Source organism: Egretta garzetta, unplaced genomic scaffold (assembly GCF_000687185.1).
Source record: "Egretta garzetta isolate BGI_Z169 unplaced genomic scaffold, ASM68718v1 scaffold397, whole genome shotgun sequence".
Taxonomy (NCBI): Eukaryota; Metazoa; Chordata; class Aves; order Pelecaniformes; family Ardeidae; genus Egretta; species Egretta garzetta.
The window spans coordinates 2,876,910-2,889,475 of record NW_009260493.1 but is presented as its reverse complement, the minus strand read 5'-3'; positions in this window follow the sequence as shown (position 1 = coordinate 2,889,475).

Genomic DNA, 12,566 nt, shown 5'->3' with positions numbered 1-12,566 from the left:
ACCTCTTCTGTCACTGCACAGCATTGCCTAAGGTACGACTTACGTGATCATTGCCAACAGACTCTCAGGAGTGTCTGAAAAATGAAGTCCTCCACACTAGCTGTCTTTTCAAAGCAAGGATGGGGATCTGTGTTGTACTGAAATTTTATCACAACTGCACAATGAAGACAAGATTTCTTTCCAAAGAATCGTGCCAGGATCTTATGAATTTTGGACGAGCTGGCATAAATAGACCGTCACAATGCATCCACTGAAACTATGTTACTTAAAATTTCCATCATCTTCCCTATGCTTTCAGGTAAGACAGTAGGATCTAAGCACTTGTTCAGCTTTTCTTCACTTCTGCTGCAGCTTAGCAAAAAAACATTCAAAATGAAATCAAATTCAGTAAGATATTCTGAATCTTCTGTAAGATGTTCCGAATATTCTATAAGATGTTCCATGAAAGACCTTCCCAAGCAGAACTAATCAGGCCTCACAAACCTCCCTGAACAGCTACAGTTATTCCTTTTTTACAGAGCAGCTCCAAGTGTCTCATGGAATCAGTGAAGAACATGGCTCAAACAAGTAGAGCTGGCCAGGTAGCAGTTCTTCAGTAAAGGATTTAGGGCTTGGTTAGAGTCTCAGATTTGGCTTTCCACAGGCCTTGCACCTTGTGGGGTGCTACCGGCCTGGCGAGAGCTGGGAGACGGGGAACGAGCATGGCTGGAGGGCTGGAGCCCCACCAGAGTGGAGCAGCAGTGTTAGCCCAAGGAAGATGGAGCTGCCAGTGACTGAGAAAAGCGGAGTCTGCCCCAAATGGGTGCAACATGGGGTAATGGGAGCGAGTTACCTTGCGGGAGATTTAATTTGGACAGCAAGAAAATGTGTCTAATGGCGAGGCTACTGAAGCAGGTGTGAGCCTGGAGAGATTGTGAAGTCTCCCTCATCACACGCAGCATAAGCAAAAATTGTTCAGGTGTTACAGAGACAGGTATCCGTACCTGTCAGGACACAAGGATGGGTTAGATGCTTCCAGGGTCCCTTCCAGCAATACTTCTCAGTGACTATTTCCTGAATTTAACTTGGGTTTTAACACTTTCAATCCCTATCTTTTGCTTTCTGTGAAATATAATCTACTGCAGTACTAGTACCAGTTTAATGACTTTACTGGGTCACACACCTCTAATTTAGTTTCCTCACCATGAAAACAGAGGTGGGGAACAAAAAACCTGCCCATATAAAATACGTTTCACTTCCTTGCAGAGCTAAACTTTCTCTTCCCAGAGCCTAGAACATGGGTTAAATTAGAACAAATGACCCCAATTTTGAGGCTGGGAAGCTTCAAGCAGAAAAAACCTCAGCTGACTTCCCAAAAGACACAAAAAGTTTCTCACTTTCTTGGAAATTATAAAAGACAAATAAAAACTCCAAATCCCAGAATTTACTGAGGGCAACATTAAAACAGCAGACGAGAGAGGACAGCAAAATGTGATCCATTTACTAGCTCACACACGCGTCTAACTCTTGTCCCCGCAGAGTACTGATTCTACGTTTTAAGAATTGAACTTGGCATCGATGTAAACCTATTTACTTAATTGTTCTTGTAAAACATTAACCTGAGGCAACAGCAATTCAAACCTTGGCAGATAGAACAATAGAGAGGTCATTTGAAAAGGTTTTTTTTTTCCCAAATTTTTTTCATTTAATGTTTTTTTCATCTAATTGTTAATCTTATCTAAAATTTAGTTGATCAAATCTTAGATGACAAGGTTTGGGGTAATACCTCATGCTCTAGCTTCCAATACCTGTTACATGTGTCGGGTAAAACTATCAATTGCTCAGACAATTTCAGACCGGTATGGGTGGGTAGGAAAAGACTTTCAGAAGATCTTGACTGCAGGCAAAATTTTAACTCTTGGAAATGGGGTCCTTTTTTTGCTCATGGGAATGATTACAAAACTCTTTCCTATTCACTAAATGGCTTCCATGCACTACCAACCCCCAAATCATTTTGCTAATCATATGTTTTTTTTTTCCCTCCAGAACATGAATTCTTCAGTTATTGTAATTTAGTCAAAATTTGTTTTTATAGATTTAATGCTTGCCAATGCAGGACACAATAGTTTCCAAAAAGAACAAAATGTTGCTCTGAGGAATTAGTCGTTTTGCAATGTCCTCCTGTTGTAAAAACTATTTTGAATGGTGGAGGTGAGTTTTCTGTGGTCTCTTAATCGTACATTTGTCTGAAGTATCTTCTACACAATCGTCTAGATCAGATCCTGAAAAAAGCAAATATTTTTCTTTGATTGATAAAGATAGTAATTCCCAGTGAAACTCCCATTTCAAGAACAAGGTCTTCACAAAACTACGAAGACCCTGGCTATGAATTATACCTCAGTATAATAAACATTTACTTAAATGGAAGAGCATGCATAGAATCGTAGAATCATAGAATCACTTTGGTTGGAAAAGACCTTTAATGCGTCTGATGGAAGAGATGATCTGGTGAGCAGTACACACGTTTACAGCACAGATACCTGCTGCAGACACATATTTTCACAGGCAAAGTACCATTACATTTTCTGTAGGACTGAACTAGCACATCATTGAACCCAACTGCACTATAATAAGCAGCTATTGTGAAAGAAAAAACAACAAACATTTGTTTTTATAATGCAGTAAATTTTAAATGCTCCAGTGTAACAGTACAATGTTACTGTTCCTGCTGCCTTCTAGATCTGAGTGGATAATCCTACATCCCTGGCATTATTGAACTTAGAATGATGAACACTGAACAACGATGAAAGAAAAAAAAAATTACAAGCAATAGATTTGCTCTAATACCAGGTGAATCATGTTTCCTTTTGTATATGCCTGTTCACTCAAGTGTTAAGTATTTTCTGAATTATAGAACACATAACCTAGCTTCATCCCTTCTGGAAAGACAGGTACTAAATCATTTATAGGTTGAGTCATCCACCAAGCCACTTACATGAAGTAATCTGCCATCTTGAAGCTTTCAGCAGACTTTCAAATGAGCTCAAGGAATTACTTTAGATAAAACTCAAACACTGGGGAGCTGCAGAAGTACATTGAAAGAAGCTCTCTTCTAAGGCATATTTTCTTTGAACAGGAAAACAAAGTCAGATATTAGTTAGCATTAGGTGTATGTGGCTGAAAGTCCATGCTACAGTGGACTTGCACGTAAAGGAAATGCAAGCAAAAAGCAAAATTGTACGGATTGTTTAGAAGGGTTTTCTAAGGAAAAACTGACTTAGGCCATCATCCTGAGCTTGCATGTGTGCGTGCGTGTGGGTGTGCAATCTCCTAATAATACCCTTGAAACTACAGAGAATGATGACAACAAAGTGTTGCAGGAGGTGGAGGTGGGGGTTCGGTCAATGTGCCGAGGGCAGGGCTGCCATTCAGAGAGCCCGAGGCAGGCTGGAGGACTGACTGGATCCCTGTGACGTTCAGTGAGGGCCAATGCAGAGCCTGGCAGCCGGACCACAATAACCCCCTGCAGCGATAGAGGGAGTGGCATCGCAAGGCTGTGGGAGACTCTCACACAGCTGTGGTGAAAAATCACAGAAAATATGAGCCTTGGGCAGGAAACTGATGGCCCAGGGCCTTCAAGGGAAGAGGAAGAGGCAAGATATTCCTCCATCATCTAGCTCAGACTCAAAATCAGTGTGTTTCCAATTTAGGAACCAATTATAAACACTGGCCAGAGTAGTAGTGACCAGTGATGTTTAAGTGCAAGTAAAAAAGGTGAGTGTGGCCAGAAAAAAAAAAAGATTACTTAAAAAGCCCAGAAATGTAGAGCAGCAATTTTTCCATGTGAACATGGCTTTTTGTTTGTTTTAAAAACATATTTCATTGACAAAACCAATACAATCTTGTTTTTCCCCTATTCTTTGAAACCTATGCAACTGTGGGGAAAAGTTTTTTCAGTTCATGTATCACTGGAAAAAGTTAAAATTTATCTGCTCAAATAAATAAATGTAACTGCATCTTTGTTATACTTATAAATTCCTATGTTCACTAAGGAAACTAATACAGACCTACACAACCTGGGGAAAAAAAAGCAGCATTTAAAGTCCTGTCTCAAACAGAAGCCATGGTGTTTGAGGCCCAAAGGAAGTCTACAGGCCTCACAATCAGCAACAAAAGAACTGAACATCTGAAACTCCAGAGAGCTGCAATTAGAAAACAAACATCACTACATGTCCCTCAGAAGAAAATTCCTAGTACAACATCCTCCTTACAATGAAATCAGAAAAACAAAGCAGGACGGAGCAACATCCAGAATCAGTCATCACCACCTAGAAGAAGAAACTGCAGGACAAATTATGGAGGTAAGTATTTACGCAAACCAAGTGACAGAGAAGAAACATGAAAGCATTTTCCACTCCTTTTTTGGGGCAGAACTGTGACTGATTGCATTATCCCTTAGAAAAAGATTTACCATTGAAAACAATGAAGCAAACCACTGCCTAAATCTGTGAGAAGAGACAGAAGCACCGCAGATCTACACCCTGATACTGTCTTGGGACAGCTCCTGGCTCTGTGAAGTCAGCAGAGCACCTTGGTGAGACACCAAACCTGGATATTTGTTTTATTGTTGATTTGGGTTATACATTATCCAATATAATAGACACAGATTATTGAAAATCTGTGTTTAAAAAAAAAAAAAAGATACTTTCTACACTCAAAAGTACCCTGTTCTTTTAATCTCTTATTCAGAAAATATGGCTCATTGAATTACGAAAGTCTACATATGTCAAGAATAATGTGACATCAACACAGTATTTGCCATTGATGTACCCCTGAAAAAGTAAAACTGAAATAAATATAAATCCTTTAATTAACTGTGGCTGCCTGCACTGCATCAGAGATTTTGTCCTCTGAGCTGTATTTTTCTTTTGGAAATTCCATGTCTTATCTGAACTTACTAGCATGCTAAAGACAAATATCCAAAATTCTGATTTCACACAAAGACATGCATATTGGTTATATTTCTAAACTACTTGAAAATTGTAAAATTAATCTTAGTAACTAATCATTTTACTTTGTCTGTTCTTTACTGCATATTAATACTCAAACTGCCTAATTATAACCCTGAAGAATTATTTGAAAAGCTCTTTCTCTTTTTTTGAGTGCTACTATCCTTTAAACCATATGGATTCTGTAGAAAGAAACAGGTCAGCAAGTGAGAACTGGTATCTGGCTCATACTTACCAGTCCACTTCAGGGCAACGGTCAGACCCAATTACCAGTCAGCACGAACTGTGCGGATGGGCAGCATGCAAGACCGCAGCTGGGAACAGATAACCCACCGGTGACCGTGGGAGTGGCCTCATGAGTCCTGCAGGCTACCAAACCACAGAGCAGGAAAACAAAAGTCATTAGTCTCAGGTATGGTTGGGTCTCTGGGTGGGAAAAGGGAGAAAATAGCTTTTGATATCAAAAGATAAGCCCTCCTTTTATTTCTTTTTTTTTTTTCTTCTTCTTCTTCTTTTTTTAATTTTCTAAGAGAAATCAGCAAAATCCACCTTCAGAAAAAGCAAGACAGATATTTCTGTGTGTTTTGGGACTGGTTACTTAGTGTAAGTACTTTTAGTACAGCATTCTCAGTATGAACAAACGTCTATAATGCGGATGTTCAAGCACTGATAATGCAAATAGCATGCTGGGTCAACAGCTAATATCTGGAAAAGACAAAGTAATAAGAAGGTGTAATTTTTAGGCCTGTATGCGTGCTCAGGTTGCACACAGTCATCGTGAATCATATAATGGGCTCCATGCAGCATCCCCACTCTTATTTTTCTCATACTCATCTGTCACTGTACTGGTGCTATTAACAACTTGCTACTGTGTTACCTCAGCGGAAAGACACTAAATTAAAGACTTTGAGGCTACCTCTTTAAACTCGCATTGCATTACATTCCCACTAACACTAGTGACCACAGACAAGTATCAGTTTGCATGAATGCGATACTGCTCATACGAGACTACATAAAATCCAACCCTACACCATGTTTCTATTTTCTCTAATGTAATCTGATGTTCTTCCCTTACAGTCAGTGAGAAAAAGGCGTACCTTTAAGACATTTTGTGTATGTATTCTAATCAGTGCTGTGGTCCTTAATTACCCTTGAAATATGTGTTAGTAAAATTCTGTAGGATGCTATTGTCATTACAGCCAGTGGAAACATGTAGGAAGAAGAAATGCAGCCATCAGTCTCAAACCATTAATCCATTCCCCAGGCATCAGGAACGTTAAATACTATGTCGAGAATGTACAATCAGAGCAATTGACTATTGAGTAGATCGAAGAGGAACAAAACTTGCCATAATTCAGAAACAACATAAATAGTTAAAATAATACGTACTTTAAGCTCTTCAAATAGATTTACATAAATTACACCAAAGCCTTACCAGCAGAAACCATCCCTTTATAATAACTCCTGATAAGGCTCATGAAGTAATGACACTGATATCTACAAGAAATCAGGGCCAAAGATTTCAAGACCACAGGTTGTCAGAGGGAGTGGGTAGCTTATGGAGGTACGTGATGCTACTGAAAGCGCATCCCTGAATTGCATGTTACGTCTCTTACATTTGACAAAATTCCAGAAGCATTTTATGGGCACATTGTTAATGACTTCCTCATGTAAGAATTATTTTTTTATATTTTAAAGAAACATGTCCTATAAATTCACAAAAGCTAATTTTGACAGATTATTAGGTATTTTGATACTTTTTTTTTTAATAAGGAAGAGCACAACTTCAGCATTATGAACCAGAGGAACAATACAAGTTTATTGGGAAATCTAGTTGTATATATATCTACTTTCACGAGTACTGAGCGTAATATGCGTAGATTTCTGTAGCCAGACATTTGGTGCTGATGACCTGATGTCCACACTGTGTTTTAGGAATAGAAACTCTGGACTAGCTCCAGTCTGGTCCTGTTAGCATTTGGATTCCATTAGCTATGCTGCTGGAACCCATCTTCTGGTTTATTTTTTATTTAAAAGAAATCTAGTTCGCATTACAAAACTGCTCCATAATATGAGCTGAAGTGCTGAACTGCTCCATAATATGAGCTAAAGTGCTAAGCAGAGATAGCAGGAAAATTAATTTCAGAAGTCCATTAAAATACTAATGTGGATACATACAGAACCAAAAGCCAGAAGAAATTCAGTCCCAGGCATTTAGTCAAAAAGTTCTGTCAAAAAGTCTTCTGACTTCCTCCTCACCCATATATACCTTTCCCTTAACATATTTTAGCCTGTCAATGCTAAATTTTAATATTTTTTTTCGGCCTGGTTTCCTGTGCAAGTGTATGGCCAGTGTCTGTGTCTGTGCTTTCATGAAAACAAGAAACTGAGAAACTCCTCCTGTTCCTATGTGCCTCTCATGCCCTCCAGAAAAACTCCCCAGTGAGCTCAATGACAGTATTGGTTTCGAGAGCATCCCCACATGGAAGAGCAGTAGGAAGCCGGGCTGCTTCTCTTGCAGACCGAGGGTTTCTCAGGAGCCACAGAAGTAAGGGAAGCCACGCACCAGGGCGCTGGGTAAGCACACAGAGGGGTGGTGTGACTGAGGGGGTAAAGATGCCAAGTCAGATGCATCTGCCTGCCAGGCTGGGGGACCCTGAGCTCCTTTGAACCAGGATTTTCTGAGGAGGTGGGGAAACAGGAGGATGGAAGGGAAAAGATATCCTAAAGTGGAAGATATGAATTTTCTCTGCCTCTGCTATCAGAATCTGGAATCTAGAGCAAGTCATCTCATATCAACTGCGCCAATTCTATTACTATTGTGCAGTAAAGTCCTGTGACACAAGTACTAAAAACCAGTGTGGGTTTGTTGGGTTTTTCTTCCTGATATGTGTAAACTGTATTCCTGAGTTATCCTATAAGAAGTTTGATTATTAAATAATTTTTTAAAAAAGGTACAATGTGTTACAGAATATTGATTTAGGGATGGAAGAGGATTTTAATCTTTGGTATGAGAGAAAAAAATATTCAAGAGTAAGACAAGAATATTAGAAACAGCTGCTACTTATGTAATTATGGAATAAAGCATTTAACCTTGTTTTCTTCTTCAAATAATAACCATAAGATAGACATTGTGAATATGAAAACAGCAGTAGGACTTTGAGATATTCTTTTAATATTTCAATAGAGAGGAAAAGTAATAGAGGTAATAAAAAGTAAAAGAGGTAATAAATTAAATACTAAATGCATAAACCTATTATTTAAAGATTAAACACCATTTCTGTTCCAAAAGGTTTTTCAATTGAAGTTTTCAGAATCTGTGGAAACATTTCAGAGCCTGGTTTTTCCTTTCAATTTAGAAAGAAAACCAAGTACACAAAAATATGAGGTATTTTCTGCATGCTAGAAACTTAGCTGGTTAGTCAGCACTACTGAGCATACTTTTAATTTTCTGTGACCTACCTAGAAGGAAACTTAACACTTTGTTAAAAAAAGAAAACAAAAGGAAGCTCATCTCACTGTGGTTTCTGCCGGGAAGCCCTCCCCTCCCATTCCAGCCACTAACCACAATCAACTGCTACGCTACGCCAAGGCACGTAGCAGGGCATTCAGATTAGAAACCCTATAACCAATTTTCTGTTTACTTCAACAAAGTTGTGGTTCACCTGCAAAGCCATTCAATAACTACGCATGCTTGCACTAAATTAATACTCCCTCTAAGCAGCTTTTTTTTTTTTTTTAACAGATAAATGAACCTTCCTGGTGACAAACCATGCGAGCCCGTTGTGTACTAGCACTCTCTATACTGACGGTGCAGGAGCCTCAGGAAGTGGGTCACAGGACCTTAACACCTTTGCTACCAAACCCCTCGGGCTTAGCAAACACGTACGCAACAGGAATCACTTACTCATAGCCTTCACACGAACACTGCTTTAACTACAGTGCCACCAGCTTGACTGAACTTTCCATCGTTCTTTGATGTTCATTCCCTAATGAGTATGACACCTAAATCGTCCATCTCATCTTCCACCTCACAACTGGCAGCACCCAGCGCAGTCAGATCCCTGCAGATTGCTGTGGACAGACCACAGAGCCTCACACCACAGTGAGATAATTTTGAGCCTGCTAAATTCACATCCTTTTCTCAATTGTACATGGTACTTTTGAGGAGAGCTCAAGAAAGGCTCCAAGAGTTCTCCTCACATCACAGGTCGCTCAAGCCAAGTTGCTTTAAGGTGGTCCCTTTGTGTCCTTTGTATAACTACACCTAAATGCACACAAGTGAGTCCCAGCAGCTGTTACCAGCTTTGGGTTTGGGGAGATTTAAATTACAGTGGGGATAAATTCAGCTTTGTTTTTCCAAGTTTTCAGAAGAGGCAATGTAGCTGAAGTTTGGAAGGGCATAAAATACATCAAGGTAACGCTGGCATTAATGTGTTGCTGCCAGTGGAACTGACTTCAGTATATATTCCAAAGTAAATCTATTCTCTGTGGGACAGACCTTTTGCGTTGCAAACCACAAAGTTTATCTAGCCTGTAGCCTTAATTCCTGTTTGCACACTAGTCACAGAAACTCTAACTGAATTCCAGGTTCCATGTCCAATTGGTGAGACTACTGCTTAGGAAAACACTTCTGCTTAAAGGTGAGCAAATTTAAATAAAGGTGTCACCAAGAAACACAGAACCATACCACACCATTCATTTTCCCAGTGTAATTGTGGTATGGAAACATAGAATGCTAAACCAATTATCAGTATGGAAATGCAAAATGCTAATGCAATTACCATTTTTGGCATGGTCAATGTCTTAAGCTTCCCATCAACTTCAAAGGGACTAAGATTTCACCTGTTTTTATATTTACAGATGTATTTTCAAAACAGAAGTAGGAATAGGTATTAGGGGAGAGGAGCGGGAGGGCAGATCAACTCCTCGCATTTTTCTCATCATCTTCCTGCAGTTGCTTTCTCTCAAAAGTCTGACCTTATTTCTCTTACATTTTTTTCCAGAATGATTTTTAAGAAATTTCTCACAAAAAATATTTAAATAGCAGTGAACAATTATCTTGATTTTTAAAATGTTGTTTGATTAATGTTGACAGCTGTCCTCTTTTTTCCCCCATGTGTTTTTGTTTATTCCTCCTCCTCCTTCACCAGCTTACAGATAATTCTCCTTTTCCTCTGTGTCACCTGCTAATCTTCTCTGTGCTTTCACTCAGTCTTCTCCCTTTCATCTGCTTATTCTTGTCCTCTCTGACCTTAGAAACAAACTCCTATTTTAGCTTTTCATAACATCCAAAAGTTGTTTTCCTCTCCACCCTGCATAGTTTATGGTGAACTTTCAAATTCGATAGTTGAACATTAACAGATAGTTACCTTCTGGTGATGGAACTGAATTGCTGCATCAACTCAGAATTAATCTAGGTTTGCACAGGTTTAAATAGCTCACTTAATCCTGCCAGTTTTTGGAAGTCCAGGCAGTGCACTCAGCCAGATGTCAAACTGCAAGGTCTGCAAGGCAGGCAGACAGGCAATCACAACCAGAAAGCCTTGGATCTGGATCTTGAAAACCAGGACAGTTCTAGCTTAAACAAACTGGATCTATATGCAACTGTCTAAAACACATTCCATTCATATTCTGGGCCTAAGAATATTTGAAAGTGTGTTGAAGTACACTACCTCATTTCACTTCAGCCCTTGAAACAAAATCATGTGGCCAGCAATTGATCTTTAAAACAGAGTCAGGCTGGTCTGAGGCCCAACACATCATGCTCGTCTTCAGGGGACCACTGCTGATAAGAAGGGGAAGGGGAAAAAAAAATAAAAATCAACAAATACATGGTGACAGTTCCCACATATAATTTAAACCAGGAGAGAACTACAGTAAGGATCAGATCCCTCTGACATAGCTGAGTTGCTCTTCAAGCTGTACTGAATTCGGGAACTAAAAGGCAAACAGAAGCTTAATGTTATTAGCTCTGCAGAGATGCTCCTTCATTTAGTATTTTAAACACTAGGCAATAATTTACTTACCGTGACCTATTATACTCACCATATAGATTTACAAAAATACAAAATCAGCAGTTGGTCACAATGCAAAATACAAAATCACGAGTTGGTCATCTCCCTTATAACACGTGCTGCTAACCCATAGGTCTCTGGGTTTACGAGATCAGTTTGCTTCTTCTAGGATCATTCACTAGGATCAACTGCAAAAGAGCTAATCTTCCATCTACAAGGTTATTTTTAATGAATGCGTTAAATACTTAATGCAGAAATACATCTGCCTGTATAACCAGTTAACACGAACAGATGAAAAGTTTATAAAGGATGCAGTGTTATACAAAAATACAGTAATATTTTGACACATTATATTACTGCTTAACTGATATGAACATAAAACTCCCTTTCAAAACAGAAATATCTTTGAGAAATCACAAAAACAAAGAGCCTTTAAAAACACTTTATAAAGCACTATATTTCTTTCTACATGGAATATAGACACCTAGAAGGAAAAAAATATTATTTAAAAGTAGAATAAATATTTTCTTATCAGATAAACTAACTGGTTTTCACACAAAAATTTTAAACTTTTAAGAAAAAATAAACATTTACCTCTGAAAATTTCAACTTCAATTCTACATTTATAAATCAGATGAACATAGAAATAAATATTTAATATCAGTATATTAATTGTCAAAGAAAGAACATGGGAAAACCCCTGTGCAGAATTGCCTAGGTTTGAATCCCTAGTGTGCATACTCTGTAATCATAGTTCAAAAAACCAAAATAAAATTAAAAATTCAAATCTGTAGAGTAGGTGATGAATAGTTACTTTGCTGACTCATCCCAGATGTATATACAAGTTCCAATGAAGGGAACACCAATGACTGAAGACAGCTGTGATAGTGGTAAGGGGAACAGACCAAAAACCCTTTTAGAGGCATCTCTTCAATCAACTGGCTGCTACAGGACAACCAGGCGATGAGGCTCAGTCAGCATGGATTTATAAAAGGCAGGTCCTGCTTAACTAACCTGAGCTCATTCTATGGCAAGGTGACCCACTTAGTGGATGAGGGAAAGGCCGCGGATGTTGTCTACTTGGCCTTTAGTAAAGCCTTTGACACTGTTCCCCACAGCATTCTCCAGGAGAATCTGGCTGCTCGTAGCTGGGATGGGCGTACTTTTTTCTGGGTAAAAAACTGACTGGATGGCCGGGCCCAAAGAGTTGTAGTGAATGGAGTGAAATCCAATTGGTGGCCGGTCACAAGTGGTGTTCCCCAGGGCTCAGTATTTGGGCCATTTCTGTTTAATATCTTTATAAGTGATCTGGATGAGGGGATCGAGTGCACCCTCAGTAAGTTTGCAGACAACACCAATTTGGGCAGGAGCACTGATCTACTTGAGGATAGGGAGGCTCTGCAGAGGGATCTGGACAGGCTGGATCAATGGACTGCAGCCAATTGTACGAGGTTCAACAAGGCCAAGTGCCAGGTCCTGCACTTGGGTCACAACAACCCCATGCAACGCTACAGGCTTGGGGAAGAGTGGCTGGAAAGCTGCTTGGCAGAGAGGGACCCGC